Consider the following 19,883-nt stretch of genomic DNA (forward strand, 5'->3'; position numbering starts at 1 on the left):
ATTTAAGTAATAGAATATTTAAGTAAGTGTTAAAAACTGAGAAAGCTTACATTTTTCTATGTTATTGACAAAAGAAATCTCAATGCAGGGTTGAGTAGAGTTGATGCATGTGTCCTCTGATGCTCGGTGGTGTCTGACTCTGTGACCCCATGGACTGTAGCCCGCCAGGCTCCTCTGCTCATGGAATTTGCCAGGCAAGAATACTGGAGTGGGGTGCCATTTCCTACTCCAGTGGATCTTCCAGACCCAGGGACTGAACCCACGTCTCCTGCATTGGCAGGCAGATTCTTTACCACTGCACCACCTGGGAAGCCCAGGAGGATCAATACTAGCTAATAAATATACTCAGAGAACAAGTCCCATTCTTTGTCTGTCCTGTTCTTTGTTTACCCTCTTCACTCACATTTTCAAGATGAGTACCACATCTTCATACAACATCATATTAAGACAGAAAAAAAGAGGGGTGTATTATCTTCACTTATTTCTTTTTTATTGAGAAAGAAAAGCTTTTCAGACATTCCTTCCTTTTACACATTTCCTCGCCAGTTCCAATTGGCCAACACTGTACCACCTGTACACGCCCTAGCTGGGAAAGAATGAACCAGGGATTTTCATCCTCTAGAGGGACATAGGCTCTGACACATGGGATGAACTGTGCAGTTAGCTGGGGAGGGGAAAGAGTGGATACCAAAGTATTAAGCAGTGATTTTGTTTTGTTGTTTAGTTGCTAAGTTGTGTCTAACTTTTACAATCCCATGGACTGTAACTCTCCAGGCTTCCCTGTCCATGGGGTTTCCCAGGTAAGAATACAGGAGTGGATTGCCATGTCCACTCCAGGGTAACTTTCAGACTCTAGGATCAAACCCACATCTCCTTCATTGGCAGGTGGGTTCTTTCCCTCTTAGCCACCAGGGAAGCCCCATTAAGCAGTAATACCTGTCTCAAAGGACTAACTGTGTATGTTTATAACTGATTCACTTTGCAGTACAGCATAAACTAACACAACATTGTAAAACAAGTACACTCCAATAAAAATTAATTTTAAAAAAAACTATAGTAGTATTAGTGAAGTGGCTCAGTCGTGTCCGACTCTTTGTGACCCCATGGACTGTAGCCTACCAGACTCCTCCATCCATGGGATTTTCCAGGCAAGAATACTGAAGTGGGTTGCCATTTCCTTCTCCAAGTAATATTAGTATATAACAATTCAAAGGATACGGATTTAGACATTTATGTTCAATGTATTGATGTAAATATGTATAATACTGGAACAATTGATCCCTGAGAAAGATGATTCTGGTGAAAAGATACAGGGTGAACTCGGAAGGGACAGGAAAGACTGAGGCATAGGGGCTTACTCACATGAGGCTGAGTCAGAAGCCAACTTTTCTAGATTTCTGCCTTAAGAGAAGTGATAAGGAAATGTATGCATCCATGGTAACTGAAATTGAAGGAATATTTTTGGATGGAAAAAGAAAGGTAAGATTATATGATGATTAGATATAAGAGATTGAAGAAATTTTTTTTATATAAAAGTTATCTCCTACTCTGTAATAGAACAATAATTACATCTCAGAAAAGGGTCTGTTGAAAAAACTTAAAAGGAAGGTCAAATAATGCCAAGCTTGAGATAAACTAACTTGAGGAGTTGAGTGAAGCTTCAGCTCTAAACGTTCAATGTACATCATGTAGCAGCAAAATCAAGAGTAACATTCCTTATGACTTATCTATAAAGACAGCATTTTTGGAGGGCGGCAAGGTTAAACAGTATAAGTGTACATTAACATGGCAGAGGACACACTCATGTTCAAAAAACCCTTAGGTGTGGAACTGTGCCTTCATCAGTATTCACATTTAAGTATCCATATCTGTTGCTGATCAGTTTAGTTTCTTCAAATGTAGAAAAATAAGTAAATATGAAATTATGAAATTACGTGGAGATTTTATCGTCTGGGCACCTACTACTCTCCCTGGGATCCTGCACTGCTCAGAAGGTCACCACACTGACCTGCTGTTTCCTGAGACACCAAGCTTGTTACACTTGCTTTTGCCCCTGCTGTTCTCCTGCCTGAATCCTCTACTTGACTACCAGCTCTATCACTTTCTAGCTGTGTGAATTTCAAAAAGCTATTTAACATTTCTGTGCCTTATTTTCCAAATTTGAAGTAAGGATAATATATACATGTGGGGCTTCCCTGATGGTTCAGCAGGTAAAGAATCCACCTGCCAATGCAGGAGCTATAGGAAACACGGGTTCGATCCCTGGGTAGGAAAGGAAATGGTAACCTATTCCAATATTCTTGCATGGAGAATCCCATGGATAAAGGACCCTGGTGGGCTATATAGTCCATGGGGTCGCAAAGAGTTGGACACGACTCATGGACTGAGCACAGCAAATACATGCTGTGTGTGTGTGTGTGTGTGTGTATAACCTATATATGGTAGCATGTAGTTTTACATATTACACACAGACACACACACGCACACACACACACACAGGCTTCCCTGGTAGCTCAGCTGGTAAAAATATCTGCCTGCAATGCAGGAGACCCCAGTTCAACTCCTGGGTTGGGAAGATCCCCTGGAGAATGGATAGGCTACCCACTCTAGTATTCTTGGGCTTCCCTGGTACCTCAGACAGTAAAGAATCCACCTGCAATGCAAGAGACCTGTGTTCGATCTCCGGGTTGAGAAGAACCCCTGGAGGAGGGCATGGCAACCCACTCCAGTATTCTAGCCTGGAGAAGTCCCACGGACAGAGGAATCTGGCAGGCTACAGTCCATAGGGTTGCAAGGAGTCGGACATGACTGAGCAACTAAAGACAGTGCAGCATACACACACACACACACACATATATATATGTATCAATGCATATATATGCATATATATAGCATGATATGAATAAATACCCCCAAATACCCCCAAATTCTCAAAGACCCATCTACACATACATAAGCTCAAAGAATTCTCTAACATTAGCTTAAGGATATCTTAAGTTGTGCAGTTGTTTGGACCTGGATCAAGATAAGTAAGAAAATTTAGAAACATTCAACTCTGTGAGAGCCACAAATTAGTCTTTTTTTTAATCAATATTGTATGATCTGTTTGATGTCAAACCATGCCAGCTGCCACCCACAGCCACACAACCCCAAATAGTTCTTCCCAATTATTGTCTCTTCTGAGAGTCACCAGGCTAGAATTGATTCCTCCCACGACAGACACCAAAATCCAGAGCCCAAGGCAATGCTCTGCCTCCCATGTCAGCAGTCTTCCTTATTACTAGTGACTTATGTCTATTTCTCTGCTTCATTTGTCCTGCTCATTTGGTGTCTGCACACAGCTGGTTCCTGTTTGCCCAGGTCTTACAAAAGCATCCTGCATATTGGTGTCTAAGACCGCCTGGGCACTAATTATTCCGCATAGCTGATGCTGAACTTTAAACCTATCCCTCTGTGTGGCCCGATTCTGACATCAGTTCTTGGATGAACGTCCTCCTATGTATGGATTGCTTCAGGGACATCAGATATCAATCTCTGCTTTGATGACAGGCTTCTAGTCTGATGTATCTAAATCACAACTATATTTATGTATTTACTTCTTGGAAGTCATTGTGGTTTTCAATTTGTTATTCTTGTCCTCATTATGAATCTGCGTATGTTTAGCAACTGACTCCCTCCCCCTTTTTGAAGTCCAGGTGAAATCTAGTATGCAAAAGATAAATGCACTGCTCTGCTTGAATCTGAAGGAGAAGACTGGGAGTTTTGTGCTCTTGTGTATATCTTCTCCACAGTAAGTTCTTGTGACATTCCTAATTATTAAAGGAAAGGAGAACAAAACCTAGCTATCTCACAAGTATTTTAAATATGGTAATTTGTTCACGTGATGTGCTTATCACAGCAAAATTATTCATATTTTTTCCAAATGATTTCAACTACTGTATCTCATTTAACTTTTACAAATGCCTTACTCATTTATTCATTCAGCAAATATTTGCTGAGGCCCCACTATGTCAGGTATTGCTCTGGAAGCTGGATATATAGAATTAATGCCTTTATGAGTCAGACATGGAAGTTTGTGTTGCCCACTTTGACAGATAATGTAACTGGTTCACAGGAGTTGCATAACTCATCCAACTTCACATAGCTAGTGTGGAGCAGAGCTGGAAATACAAATGTTCCCTCTGAAGTCTTGTTCTATCCTCTTTTTGCAATACTTATAACACAAGGCCCTTTGAATTCACAAGTAATTCAAATTTGCATTATTGTTAACTCTGTTTTTCAAGTCTATTTACCTTTCAGATACCCTTACCTGGCTGTAAACAGTAATTCTGTAATTTAGGATGAATAGAATCAATGGTGTCGGAGACCTGAGTTCCATCCCAGGTTTAGGAAGATCCCTTGGAGAAGGAAATGGCTACCCACTCCAGTATCTTTGCCTGGAAAATCCCATGGACAGAGAATCCTGGTGGGCTGCAGTCCATGGGGTCATGAAGAGTCAGGTACGACTGATCGACTAACACTTTCACTTCACTTTCAGAATCAATGGTTGACATATAGCATATAGCACAATCCTAAATAAATAGTCATATTTGCTTATAAGTATTACAAATGTTGTAACAACACTTGAGTAACCAATGACAATAAAAATCAAATTTGAAGAAGGACGTATCATTTTTCTTCTCATGCTTATATATGAAATGAAACAGCTAATTGTTGTGTTATGTTGTGCTTTATTTGGCACTACTGATTAATATTGTATATTGACCAATAAGTTTGAATCCAACCTGTATTTCTTATGCCAACACCTGTAAATGAAACTTAACTATTACTTTCATGACAGTGGTTCTCCCTGAGAATAGTCTTACTTCTCGGAGAATACTTGACAAAGCACAGAGACATTTTGGTTGTGCAGCTGTCATCTAGTGAGTGGAGGCCAGGGATGTGCTAACCAGAACAGCTCACAATAAGGAATTATTCTGCCTAAAACGTCAATAGTGCAGAGACTGAGAGAGACTTATCAAGTAGCAGGTGTGACAAATTGTGTGAAAAGCCTAAATTAAAAAACAGCTAACTTTTTAAAATGAAGAATTAGAATAACATCTTGCAAAATAACTTATTCTTTGCTACAGATAGACATCACTCAGTCTTTAGCTAGAAATGGTTTACACACAGTAGTCATATATTCACTTTTGTTCATTACAGCATCATTCATAGTGGTGAAAATGAAATATAACAAATGCCCATCAATAATAAAATGGTTGATCAAATTATAATAGAAGCACCTCAAGGAATGTCTTTCAGCCCTTTAAAACTGAGTTAGATCTATACTAGTTAGAGTGAGATTTCTGCTAATTTTAGCACCTCTTTCTCACTTCCTTAGCTTTGACAAATCAATTTAGCAATATGTTATATATGTGAATAAAAAGGAAAACATTAATAAACATTAATGAGTTTTCAATATAAAATATTTAAAACCTAATAAATGTTCATAAATAAAGTTTGCATAATGTTGGTCTTACTTTATGAAACAGATAAAACTGAGATAAATTTATACATACTAACTTGTAAAAATTTTCCAGATATTGTTTTAATTTAAAAAAAAAATCACCTGACCATACAATGATTTAATTTCTATTGGGTAGTTTCCACTGAGGGTTGTGATAAAATGGGCAGAGAGATCACAGTCTTCATTTCATAAGTAACTTGGATTTACAAATTTATAAATCTTCTATAAATTTACAAAAGCTTATAAATTTGGATTTCCATCAGTCATATTTTAGGATTGGAGTCCTGATAAAAGGGATATCCATGTAATTTAGCACATTGTCAGAGTCCAGGGCAGAACAAAAATAGACATAAATTATATATTTTACATTATTGTCACCCTATCTCTCTCTCAACTTTTGTTTGGTATTTCCAGAAAAAAAAAAAAAAAAACATATACAGAGAGAGGAACTCAGAATAAATATCCTGTAGATAGGTTCTTCTGAAAATATTGTAAAATAGATAGGAGAGAGAGTTACTGGCAAATAGAATTGAAATATGGAAATTTTACATCTGGATATAACTATTTATTAAATAATTAAGGATTTTATTTAAGCTAAATAAAGTTGGAGTGAAGAGTTTTCATCTAAAAACAAAAAAGTGAACTTATCCTTACTTAAAAGTAACTTTCTCCAGTGAACAGGACAAATACTATGCTTAGCTTGAAAAACACTTTATAACAGATGACTTCTACTTTTTGATTCCAAATTCTTCTCAGAAAAGCACTCTAAAATGAGCTTTTTGTAGGACGAATCATAAATAGAAGCAATGACAAGAGGTGTCTTTCTCAGTGTTCATTGCCATTGTCTGACCTTCAAGCATATGGAGAGAATCTGGATTTGTGGTCTGTACCTTTTGACATAAACTATGCTGAACACATGGCCTTTCCAAAAATACTTCAGGGAACAGTTCTCTGAGCATCATTCATCATCTCTTGCCACAATGACATCTCATTGCAAAGGAAAGCAAAATTGTTGCTAAGAGATGGAGAGTTGATGGAGAATAGGGAAAAAATTAACATGGTAGCTAATGAAGGGTATTTGAAGATACTCTTCACTGATATTGATATATTTTACTTATGATGCAGTACACATTAGATGACCTGAGCTTTGTGAACACAAGCAGGGGGGCACATAAGCTTCTTTTCTTGGAACTTTGTTTATTTATGTATGTGATAATGCTTCTGCTTACAGAGGAAGTCTGATCAAACATATTTATGAAAATGAGGTTTAAATATACACATCTTGGAAACAGATTAAGTAAACATTATGCCTAATGTACTATATTAGGGGCTTCCCTGGTGGCTCAGGTAGTAAAGAACCTGCCTGGAATGCAGAAGACCCAGATTCCATCCCTGGGTTGGAAAGATCCTCTGGAGAAGGAAATGACTATGCATTCCAGTATTCTTGCCTGGAGAATTCCATGGACAGAGGAGCCTGGCAGTCTACAGTCCATGGGGTTGCAGTCAGACACAACCGAGTAATTAATACGTACACATCTATAATGTACTAATATCTTTTAGGTCTTCAGTTGATAAGGTAAGAAAATAAAATATTTCTTTTCAATTTAAGCTAAATATAAAACTTTATTTTAAATGTATTCAGATAAACTGGATTTATTTTTTCCTAAAAACAGTAAAATTATTTTTGAGTAATTTTTATGTGGTGCATTCTTCATTATATTTCCTCCTCATGTGTGCTCAGTCACTCAGTTGTGTCCAACTCTTTGTGACCCCATAGACTGTAGCCCACCAGACTCCTTTGTCCATGGGATTTCCCAGGCAAAAATACTGGAGTAGGTTGCCATTTCTTACTAAGGTATCAACATCATGTTAGATCCTCAAATGCAGATACATGTTGATGGAGAGTTGATGTTTGATAGGCTCCCTGGTTCAAGAAGTTGCTAGAACAACTGAGTAGGCAGCAAGGTGTGCATGTAGACTAGAATGTCATATCTTGCTAGTTGATTATTTCCATAAAAACTTCTCAAACAGAATAACATTTTACCTCTCAAGGTCAAGCTTTGAAGTTGAATCATTAATATAAATTATAGTTCAAGATCATCCAAGAAATTCACATTTGGAAGACTTGTTTGGGGGAAAAATTGTGTCTATAAACTTTTATCCAGTGCAGGGAAGGTACATATAGAGTAGAAGAAAATTCCTTTTTAAGTGACAATGCAGTGAGTGCCTGTGTGCTCAGTCATGTCTGACTCTGCAACCTCATGGACTGTAGCCTGCCATGCTCCTCTGTCCATGGGATTTTTCTGGCAAGAATATTACAGTGGGTTGCCATTTCCTCCTCCATGAGATCTTCCTGATCCGGAGATTGAACCCAAGTCTCCTGGATTGCTGGCAGGTTCTTTACCACCTGAGCCATCAGAGAAGCCTGACAATGCAGAACCTACCTAAATTAATGAGAATACTGATCTCACTAACTGTCTCTATTTTCTCCAAAATCCAAGTTTTGAAATATTAAAGTTCAACCAGGGATATTTTAAATCTTTTTAAAAATGAATTAGTTTTACTTTTATTCACATATTTATATTATTTTTTATTTTATTCCATTATCTTTTCCTCTTGATCAGTCAACTAATCATTTTTTTCCATTTATTTGTATTAGTTGGAGGCTAATTACTTCACAACATTGCAGTGGTTTTTGCCATACATTGACATGAATCAGCCATGGATTTACATGTGTTCCCCATCCCGATCCCCCCTCCCACCTCCCTCTCCACCCCATCCCTCTGGGTCTTCCCAGTGCACCAGCCCTGAGCACTTGTCTCATGCATCCAACCTCGGCTGGTGATCTGTTTCACCCTTAATAGTATACTTGTTTCAATGCTATTCTCTCACAACATCCCACCCTTGCCTTCTCCCACAGAGTCCAAAAGTCTGTTCTGTATTTCTGTGTCTCTTTTTCTGTTTTGCATATAGGGTTATCATTACCATCTTTTTAAATTTCATATATATGCATTAGTATACTGTATTGGTCTTTATCTTTCCGGCTTACTTCACTCTGTATAATGGGCTCCAGTTTCATCCATCTCATTAGAACTTATTCAAATGAATTCTTTTTAATGGCTGAGTAATATTCCATGGTGTATAAGTACCATAGCTTCCTTATCCATTCGTCTGATGATGGGCATCTAGGTTGCTTCCATGTCCTGGCTGTTATAAACAGTGCTGCGATGAACATTGGGGTGCACGTGTCTCTTTCAGATCTACTTTCCTTGGTGTGTATGCCCAGGAGTGGGATTGCTGGGTCATATGGCAGTTCTAATTCCAGTTTTTTAAGGAATCTCCACACTGTTCTCCATAGTGGCTGTACTAGTTTGCATTCCCACCAACAGTGTAAGAGGATTCCCTTTTCTCCACACCCTCTCCAGCATTTTTTGCTTATAGACTTTTGGATAGAAGCCATCCTGACTGGAGTGTAATGGTACCTCATTGCGGTTTTGATTTGCATTTCTCTGATAATGAGTGATGTTGAGCATCTTTTCATGTGTTTGTTAGCCATCTGTATGTCTTCTTTGGAGAAATGTGTTTAGTTCTTTGGCCCATTTTTTGATTGGGTCATTTATTTTTCTGGAATTGAGTTGCAGGAGTTGCTTGTATATTTTTGAGATTAATCCCTTGTCTGTTGCTTCATTTGCTATTATTTTCTGCCATTCTGAAGGCTGTCTTTTCACCTTGCTTATCGTTTCCTTTGTTGTGCAAAGGCTTTTAAGTTTCATTAGGTCCCATTTGTTAATTTTTGCTTTTATTTCCAATATTCTGGGAGGTGGGTCATAGAGGATCCTGCTGTGATTTATGTCAGATAGTGTTTTGCCTATGTTCTCCTCTAGGAATTTTATATAGTTTCTGGTCTTACATCTAGATTTTTAATCCATTTTGAGTTTATTTTTGTGTATGGTGTTAGAAAGTGTTCTGGTTTCATTCTTTTACAAGTGGTTGACCAGTTTTCTCAGCACCACTTGTTAAAGAGGTTGTCTTTTTTCCATTGTATATCTTTGCCTCCTTTGTTGAAGATAAGGTTTCCATAGGTATGTGGATTTATCTCTGGGCTTTCTATTTTGTTCCATTGATCTATATTTCTGTCTTTGTGCCAGTACCATACTGTCTTGATGACTGTGGCTTTGTAGTAGAGCCTGAAGTCAGGCAGGTTGATTCCTCCAGTTCCATTCTTCTTTCTCAAGATTACTTTGGCTATTCGAGTTTTTTGTATTTCCATACAAATTGTGAAATTATTTGTTCTAGTTTTGTGAAAAATACCATTTGTAGCTTGATAGGGATTGCATTGAATCTATAGATTGCTTTGGGTAGTATAGCCATTTTCACAATATTGATTCTTCCAACCCATGAACACGGTATATTTCTCCATCTGTTTGTGTCCTCTTTGATTTCTTTCATCAGTGTTTTATAGTTTTCTATGTATAGGTCTTTTGTTTCTTTAGGTAGATATGCTCCTAAGTATTTTATTCTTTTTGTTGCAGTGGTGAATGGGATTGTTTCCTTAATTTCTCTTTCTATTTTCTCATTGTTAGTGTATAGGAATGCAAGGGATTTCTGTGTGTTAATTTTATATCCTGCAACTTTACTACGTTCGTTGATTAGCTCTAGTAATTTTCCGGTAAAGTCTTTAGTGTTTTCTATTTAGAGGATCATGTCATCTGCGAACAGCGAGAGTTTCACTTCTTCTTTTCCTATCTGGATTCCTTTTACTTCTTTTTCTGCTCTGATTGCTGTGGCCAAAACTTCCAACACTATGTTGAATAGTAGTGGTGAGAGTGGGCACCCTTGTCTTGTTCCTGACTTTAGGGGAAATGCTTTCAATTTTTCACCATTGAGGATAATGCTTGCTGTGGGTTTGTCATATATAGCTTTTATTATGTTGAGGTATGTTCCTTCTATTCCTGCTTTCTGGAGAGTTTTAATCATAAATGGATGTTGAATTTTGTCAAAGGGTTTTTCTGCCTCTATTGAGATAATCATATGGTTTTTATCTTTCAATTTGTTAATGTGGTGTATTACATTGATTGATTTGAGGATATTAAAGAATCCTTGCATACCTGGGATAAAGCCCACCTAGTCATGATGTATGATTTTTTAATATGTTGTTGGATTCTGTTTGCTAGAATTTTGTTAAGGATTTTTGCATCTATGTTCATCAGTGATATTGGCCTGTAGTTTTCTTTTTTTGTGGCATCTTTGTCTGGTTTTGGAATTAGGGTGATGGTGGCCTCATAGTATGAGTTTGGAAGTTTACCTTCTGCAATTTTCTGGAAGAGTTTGAGTAAGATAGGTGTTAGCTCTTCTCTAAATTTTTGGTAGAATTCAGCTGTGAAGACATCTGGTCCTGGGCTTTTGTTTGCTGGAAGATTTCTGATTACAGTTTTGATTTCCTTGCTTGTGATGGGCCTGTTAAGATCTTCTATTTCTTTCTGGCTCAGTTTTGGAAAGTTATACTTTTCTAAGAATTTGTCCATTTCATCCAAGTTGTCCATTTTATTGGCATAGAGCTGCTGGTAGTAGTCTCTTATGATCCTTTGTATTTCACTGTTGTCTGTTGTGATCTCTCCATTTTCATTTCTAATTTTGTTAATTTGGTTCTTCTCCCTTTGTTTCTTAATGAGTCTTGCTAATGGTTTGTCAATTTTGTTTGTTTTTTCAAAAAACCAGCTTTTAGCTTTGTTGATTTTTGCTGTGGTCTCTTTAGTTTCTTTTGCATTTATTTCTGCCCTAATTTTTAAGATTTCTTTCCTTCTACTAACCCTGGGGTTCTTCATTTCTTCCTTCTCTAGTTGCTTTAGGTGTAGAGTTAGGTTATTTATTTGACTTTTTTCTTGTTTCTTGAGTTAAGCCTGTAATGCTATGAACCTTCCCCTTAGCACTGCTTTTACAGTGTCCCATAGGTTTTGGGTTGTTGTGTTTTCATTCATTTCTATGTATATTTTGATTTCTTCTATGATTTGTTGATTATTCAGAAGTGTATTATTTAGCCTTCATATGTTTTAATTTTTAACAATTTTTTTCCTGTAATTGAGATCTAATCTTACTGCACTGTGGTCAGAAAAGATGACTGGAATGATTTCAATTTTTTTGAATTTCCCAAGGCTAGATTTATGACCCAGGATGTGATCTATTCTGGAGAAGGTTCCGTGTGCGCTTGAGAAAAAGGTGAAATTGATTGTTTTGGGGTGAAATGTCCTATAGATATCAATTAGGTCTAGCTGGTCCATTGTGTCATTTAAAGTTTGTGTTTCCTTGTTAATTTTCTGTTTAGTTGATCTATCCATAGTTGTGAGTGGGGTATTAAAGTCTCCCACTATTATTGTGTTACTGTTAATTTCCTCTTTCATACTCGCTAGCGTTTGCCTTACATATTGTGGTGCTCCTATGTTGGGTGCATATATATTTATAATTGTTATATCTTCTTCTTGGATTGATCCTTTGATCATTATGTAGTGTCCTTCTTTGTCTCTTTTCACAGCCTTTATTTGAAAGTCTATTTTATCTGATATGAGTATTGCGACTCCTGCTTTCTTTTGGTCTCCGTCTGCGTGAAATATTTTTTTCCAGCCCTTCACTTTTAGTCTGTATGTGTCCCTTGTTTTGAGGTGGATCTCTCGTAGACAGCATATATAGGGGTCTTGTTTTTGTATCCATTCAGCCAGTCTTTGTCTTTTGGTTGGGGCATTCAACCCATTTACATTTAAGGTAATTATTGATAGGTATGGTCCCATTGCCATTTACTTTGTTGTTTTGGGTTCACGTTTATACAACCTTTTTGTGTTTCCTGTCTAGAGAAGATTCTTTAGCATTTGTTGATGAGCTGATTTGGTGGTGCTGAATTCTCTCAGCTTTTGCTTGTCTGTAAAGCTTTTGAATTCTCCTTCATATATGAATGAGATCCTTGCTGGGTATAGTAATCTAGGTTGTAAGTTATTCTCTTTCATTACTTTAAGTATGTCCTGCCATTCCCTTCTGGCCTGAAGGGTTTCTATGGATAGATCAGCTGTTATCCTTATGGGCATCCCTTTGTGTGTTATTTGTTGTTTCTCCCTTGCTGCTTTTAATATTTGTTCTTTGTGTTTGATCTTTGTTAATTTGATTAATATGTGTCTTGGGGTGTTTCACCTTGGGTTTATCCTGTTTGGGACTCTCTCGGTTTCTTGGACTTGAGTAACTATTTCCTTCCCCATTTTAGGGAACTTTTCAGCTATTGTCTCCTCGAGTATTTTCTCATGGCCTTTCTTTTTGTCTTCTTCTTCTGGGACTCCTATGATTCGAATGTTGGGGTGTTTCACATTGTCCCAGAGGTCCCTGAGGTTTTCCTCATTTCTTTTGATTCCTTTCTCTTTTTTCTTCTCTGCTTCATTTATTTCCACCATTTTATCTTCTACCTCGCTTATCCTATCTTCTGTCTCTGTTATTCTACTGTTGGTTCCCTCCAGAGTGTTTTTGATCTCATTTATTGCATTATTCATTTTTAATTGACTCTTTTTTATTTCTTCTAGGTCCTTATTAAACATTTCTTGCATCTTCTCAATCTTTGTCTCCAGGCTCTTTATCTGTAACTCCATTTTGTTTTCAAGATTTTGGATCATTTTTATTATCATTATTCTAAATTCTTTTTCAGGTAGATTCCCTATCTCCTCCTCTTTTGTTTGACTTGGTGGGCATTTTTCCTGTTCCTTTACCTGTTGGGTATTTCTCTGCCTTTTCATCTTGCTTAGATTGCTGTGTCTGGAGTGGGCTTTCTGTATTCTGGTGGTCTGTGGTTCCTTTTTATTGTGGAGGTTTCACCCAGTGGCTGGGGTTGGACGATTGGCTCGTCAAGTTTTCCTGGTTAGGGAAGTTTGCATCGGTGTTCTGGTGTGTGGAACTGGATTTCTTCTCTCTGGAGTGCAACGGAGTGTCCAGTAGTGGGTTTTGAGATGGGTCTATGTGTTATGTGTGACTTTGGGCAGCCTGTATGTTGACGCTCAAGTCTATGTTCCTGCGTTGCTGGAGAATTTGCATGGTATGTCTTGCTTTGGAACTTATTGGCTCTTGGGTGGTGGTTGGTTTCAGTGTAGGTATGGAGGCTTTTGGTTGGTCTCTTATTACTTAATGTTCCCTGTAGTCAGGAGTTTTCTGATGTTCTCAGGTTTTGGGCTTAAGTCTCCTGCCTCTGGATTTCAGTCCTATTCTTCCAGTAGCCTCAAGACTTCTCCAACTATACAGCACTGATAATAAAACTTCTAGGTTAATGGTGAAAAGATTCTCCACCATGAGGGACACCCAGAGAGGTTCACAGAGTTACATGCAGAAGAGGAGAGGGAGGAGGGAGATAGAGATGAGCAGGAGGAGAAAAGGGGGGACTCAAGAGGAGAGAGACAGATCTACGCATTTCTCTGTTCCCAAAGTGTTCTCCGTAGCCCAGACGCCCACAGAGATTAACAGAATTGGATTGGGAAGAGAAGGGGGAGGGAGGAAATAGAGGTGATCTGAGAGAGAAAACGGAGAGTCAAAAGTGGGAGAGTAATCAACACACTCCTGAGTAAAAATTGGTACTGAATATTGGATTCTTAAATGTCCAATATTGATATCAAATACTGAAAAACAAAAATTAAAAATCTAGAGTAGAGGTTAGACTCTTTAAAATACAATATTAAAAACAAAAACAAAAGCACAAAAAATTTTAGAAATATATATGAAGTTCAGTTTAAAAATAGGGCCTCTTCTTTTTTTTTCTTTTTGCAAGGTTATAGTGAAATGAAAATGAAAATTAAGGAGTAATAGAGGAGTAATAGAGGACTTTAAAAGAAAATAAGAGAAAAAAGAAAAAATAAAAAAAATTTTTTCTAATTAAAAAAATAGTAAAAATATATGAAAATGAAAATGAAAGTTAAGGAGTAATGGAGGAGTAATAGGGAATTTTAAAAGAAAATAAAAGAGAAAAAAATTTTTAAAAAGAAAATAAAAAAATTTTTTTAATTAAAAAAAAAAAGTAAAAATATATCTAGGAATTTCTCTGGAGCTGTTGCGGGCAGTGTGGGTTCGGTTCAGTTTCAGATAGCTCCTCGTTCCAGCTTACACTTCTCGATATCTATAGGCCCCTTCCAGTGTAGTCGGTGTTACCTACAGGGATTTTAATCTGTTGCATAGGTCACTTCTGAAGCGGTTCCCTTTGTTTATTTGACTTCTGTTTGCCGGTCTCTTCAGTGTCTAATTTCCACCCTGACACAGGCGGGCGGAGGTGGACTCTTATTCAGGTTCGTTTGTTCAGTCGTGCTGTGGGGAGGGAGGGGCGCTGCAGACAAATGTCACTGGCCTGTGTGGGGAGCACTCAACAGTGTTCTGGCCACACTGGGTTTGCCCCCGTTCACGGGTGTGTGCTTTCCCCGTCTACACTGCTCAGGCTTCTGGCTGCTCTATATGGAGCGGGCCCTGTGTTGCGTGTGGTTCCCGTTTTCGGGTATTCCACAAAAGCGTGGACTCAGTTGGGCCTGCATTTTGTGCCTTCCCAGCCCGAGCAGCTCAGGCAGCCAGGAGCTTGACGGGCACACTCTCCCCGGTGGGTGGCACCTTCTCCCCTCCGGGGTCCCAGCCTCAGTTTCCGCTCGTGCCAGTCGGGTGCGCGCGCCTTGTTCTGTTCTCGGGAGCTGGCCTCTAGCCGCAACCCTCCCGGCGGATGTCGACCATCCAGAATCTCAGGAAGTCTTTGGTTAGAGACTGGAGGCCCGTTTGCAGTGTGGTAGGGGGTGACGTCTCTGGGGCCGAGTTTGCCCCTTTCCCCTCCCCCCTGCCTCCTGCCTCAGGCGGGGGATGGGCCGGTTTGCCACCGGCTAGCTCTTCTCTGGAATTGCTCAGTCCCTTTGTCCTGCAAATGGCCGGCAGTGTGTTCGGGCCAGTTAATTTTCTCTCTCTCTCTTGCTATCCCACAGTTTAAGTTGCTGTCTCGTGTTAGCTCCCTCCGATTGCCCTCAGGGCATTCAGGCCTGGTCCTTACCCTAAGCAATGCCGCCCGCTCCTCTCCCTTCCGCCCCCACTTGCTGGTGGTGGATGTGGGCGTCTGGGGTACTTTTCTTCTGGGAGTTGATTTTAGGCATGTAATCTGTGGGTTTTATTTATTTTTCCTCCCAGTTAGGTTGCCTTCCGAGATTCGAAAACTTCCCCCAGACCCACCAGTGCGAGGGTTTCCTGGTGTTTGGAAATTTCCTCTATTACGACTCCCTTCCCGGGACGGGTCTCCATCCCTAGCTCTTTTGTCTCTCTTTTTATCTTTTATATTTTGTCCTACCTCCTTTCAAAGACGATGGGCTGCTTTTCTGGGCGCCTGATGTCTTCTGCTAGCGGTCAGAAGTTGTTTTGTGAAGTTTGCTCAGCATTCAGATGTTCTTTTGATGAATTTGTAAGGGAGAAAGTGGTCTCCCAGTCCTACTCCTCTGCCATCTTAGCTCCTCCTCTTCAACTAATCATTTTTGTCTCACTTTCTTGCTATGACACCTTAAGCTTCAGCATAAGTCACATAAACCAGATCATGGTTCATGATGTATTTTTCCCTCATCATGCCTTTTAGTTCTATGAGAGAATGTTAGAATCTTCCAAATCCAGGTTCATTAATTGCTCTGATATTTTTATAAATAAATTATATACATCTCATGTTGTACATATAGCAAAGTCATAAACCATATCTTTGCTTACTTATATCCTATTCTAGGGGTTTCTAATCACTAGTCTGCCTAGTAATCAGCTGGGAAGCTTATTTAGAATTTAGATACTTTAGACCCATTCCTGGGGACTTGATTAGACTAGAATGGAAAGATCTGAATTTCAGTAAGCAGGACAGGAAATTCTGAAGCAGATGGCTAATGGGATGGATTCATGGAAAAATACTTCCCTCCACTCTGATGTCTTAGTCAGACCTAAGGTAAAAGAAAATTTAAAATATTTCTCAAAGAATTTTACTTTAGAAAATACCAAAAAGATATATGTGTTCAGAGATTTAACAACAGGCAAAGTAGGACTGCGAACACTGAGACAACGGAAACAAAATATCCTTACTTTCTTCCTGGAAGCACGTTTTTGATAGTGAACCAAAGGAGGAGATCTCATCCAGAATCTTGAGTTTTCTGGATGTTTTCTTCCATCAGAAGATGGAAATTGGACTTTGGGGTGACCAGACACTGTGGAACAGAGTTCCGGAAACAAAAGGATATTCAGAAAAAATATCCCCAGAAATCAGTGTAGGGTCCCTTAAAAATCTGCTAAGCAAAAGGCTGCATATTTGTAGCATTAAACTCTACAAAGCTAGGTGAAGAATATCTGTAGGGTAGAAGGCAAACTATTTCCAGAGCAAAGATAACGATGATGGTTCTGCTCCATCCAGCCAAAGTGAGACTACTTAGTGATCACCTGAGACAACAGTGGATATCCCAGAGGAATTCATGACATCCCAGACAAATACATGCCCTGGTAGTGGGGGTGGAACTATCACAGAGTGCAGGATACTCTTGACCCATCCAAGCAAACAGTTTTGACCATCCAAGCAAATGTTAAAAACAGATCTCAACAGTATCAAATTCATCCATTAGCAACATGTCCCCGTATCTGTGCTGTTGACTGTATAGCTTGCAAATCTTATTCCTGGTCCTCCTGGAGATTTTATTGTACATGCTGTGTGATAAATCACTTCAGTCGCATCTGACTCTTTGCAACCCTATGGACTGTAGCCTACCAGGCTCCTCCGTCCTTGGGATTCTCAAGGCCACAATACCAGAATGGGTTGCCAAGCCCTACTCCAGAGAATCTTCATGACCCAGAGATCAAACCCATGTCTCCTAGGTCTCCGGTATTGGCAGGAAGGTTCTTTACCACTAGTGCCACCTAGGAAGCCATATGTTATATATAGCTTTCTCTAATACAATTATTCCTCTTTTAAGTATTGAATAGCTAGAATGAATTTTATGTCTGACATTAAAAAACTGATTATATGTACACACAGCTCATTTCCTATCATGAATTTTAGGCCTCAGTTGTATCAACTATTAATACCTTAGTACTTTGAATAAGTATATTCCTTATAGTTTTGTACATCAGTGTATATCCTTCCCTTGCTAAAGAACAGTTAGTCATTCTTTAAGATCCTGCTCAAATGATGTTTCTCTTCTTTGGTGTTTTTATTTCTGCTTCAGAACTTAGGTTGGCTTCCCTCACTGTCTTTTCATAGTCCTGTTTCTAGATGACTCTCACCGTATGCATTAACTCTCTGTGAGAACTTCTCTTTCTCATAGACAATGAGGTCCTCAAAGAGCAAAGTGATGTCTTCTGCTTTTATATTATCTCAGGCACTAGCACAGGGGCTGAAACCAAGTAGCAGTAATAGTATTAGTAATAGAAGTAACAGTAATGACAGCACATAAACATAAATATGATGTGGTCCATGTCTGAGCACTTGACATGTATGAATTATATCATCCAATTTGAGAGCTGTTATACAAATTGAATACTATTATTATTATCCCTGTTTCATAGACACAGAAAGATTTTTAGAAATAATTTCAGAATAAATAGAAAAATTGAACTTAATACTTGGAACAAAACAAAAAGTGACCCATAGAGGCAAATATGCCTCCAAGTAGCCCATATCCTCCCAATGTCATGATTTTAGATGCTCTCTTTTTTCTCTCTGATTAATAACTTGCACTAATTTATCTTCATTCTTCTTTTTTTACACTGAAAAGAAAGGCTGACCATATCATGCTTTCTCATATCTTTGTGAAATAGCACATAATATTTCCTATTTTGCAGAGTTTTTTACTGAGGGCAATTAAAACACCTAATGTAAAAGCTGGCCCTGAGAACCAAGTGCTACTATTCCTCTTCTAACTCAGGCAAGGACAAAGCTGAATCTTCTCTTCATGAAAAGAATAGAATAACAACGTCTCTTTGCTTTAAAGACTGGCAATTCTTGTTTGTTATTTCTTAAATAAATAGTTTACTAAAACATCAGGTAATGGTAAATAAAAAGTTCTGCCATATGATGAAAATGTGAAAAAGTGAAACTGGCTCAGTCGTGTCCAACTCTTTGTGACCCCATGGACTATACAATCCATGGAAGTCTCCAGGCCAGAATACTGGAGTGGGTAACTGTTCCCTTCTCCAGGGGATCTTCCTAACCCAGGAATCAAACCCAGGTCTCCCGCACTGCAGGCAGATTCTTTACCAACTGAGCACGATTACCATCCAAATTAGCAACCATGTATGTGCTCAGAGACAAAAAAGAACACTATTAAGATCTACGTCTTGTTTCTTTGTGTTTAAACATGAAGGATAATTTGAATTGTGTGTTTGGGATAAAAATGATCATTTCTGCTCTTTTATTCATTGGTACTATAAACAAAATTATATTGTTTTTATAAATTATAGAGAAAGTCAATATAACTAAGTCTATGATGTGTAGGGAAAAACAAGCCATAGAGAATTAATAAAATTAGGTGTATCATCATGGATTAGGTGTGATTTACTAAACTGATCTCAAATTAACCTCACAGTTAAGGCCATGTTCTTAGAACAAATTTTACTGACCTTATCCCTCTAGCAGAACATACGGTAGAGTTCTTAAACCATTTCAGCTTTTGTCAGTGGATCATACAGACAAAAGTGACTTCAGGAACCTCTAAATATATTATTAACCAGAATAGGGCTCCCTGAGATTGCATGCAGTGCCTATGGGAGTGTATTCTAAGAATCTTAACAAAAGTACTTTCAAGAAACTTGGATATCCCTTTGAGGTAACACCTACAGCTTATAACAGAGAAAATAAAAAGTATAATTGAGGAAGGTATAGCTCAAAATGGAATAATAGAAGTTTTTTGATTAGAAATACTATGTTTTTCTTTCTTTGGTAATGCTTAGCTTTGAAAACCAAGATCATCTTTCACATTGTCAGAAATTATATTATCTTATATTTAATAAGAAAGAATAAACCTTATGTTTGTTTCTTTAGATTTGTTTGGTTTCATCTGTCTGGATCAGTCTCAGATTATTCCTTTGAACTATAATTTTGTAAATGTCTCAAGGGCAAGTTAAACTCATTATTTATGGGACTTGCTACATAAGGAAACATTTACCTATGTGCATACAGTCTTCCCACTTCAGATTAAGCTAGTGTATCATTTACTATTTCATTTGTTCCATGCATTCAGTTCTCCATTTGGGATAGAATATGCAATCTGTATTTCAAGCTTCTGTTCTCTGTTCTTCATAGTTTTCATCTACTGTCTAATTCTTTTAGTCTAATTTTTCAATTGCTCTGCTTTCAGGGAAAGTCCCTATAGTATAGACTCTGTAT

Source organism: Cervus elaphus, chromosome 7, assembly GCF_910594005.1.
Source record: "Cervus elaphus chromosome 7, mCerEla1.1, whole genome shotgun sequence".
In the NCBI taxonomy this organism is placed as follows: Eukaryota; Metazoa; Chordata; class Mammalia; order Artiodactyla; family Cervidae; genus Cervus; species Cervus elaphus.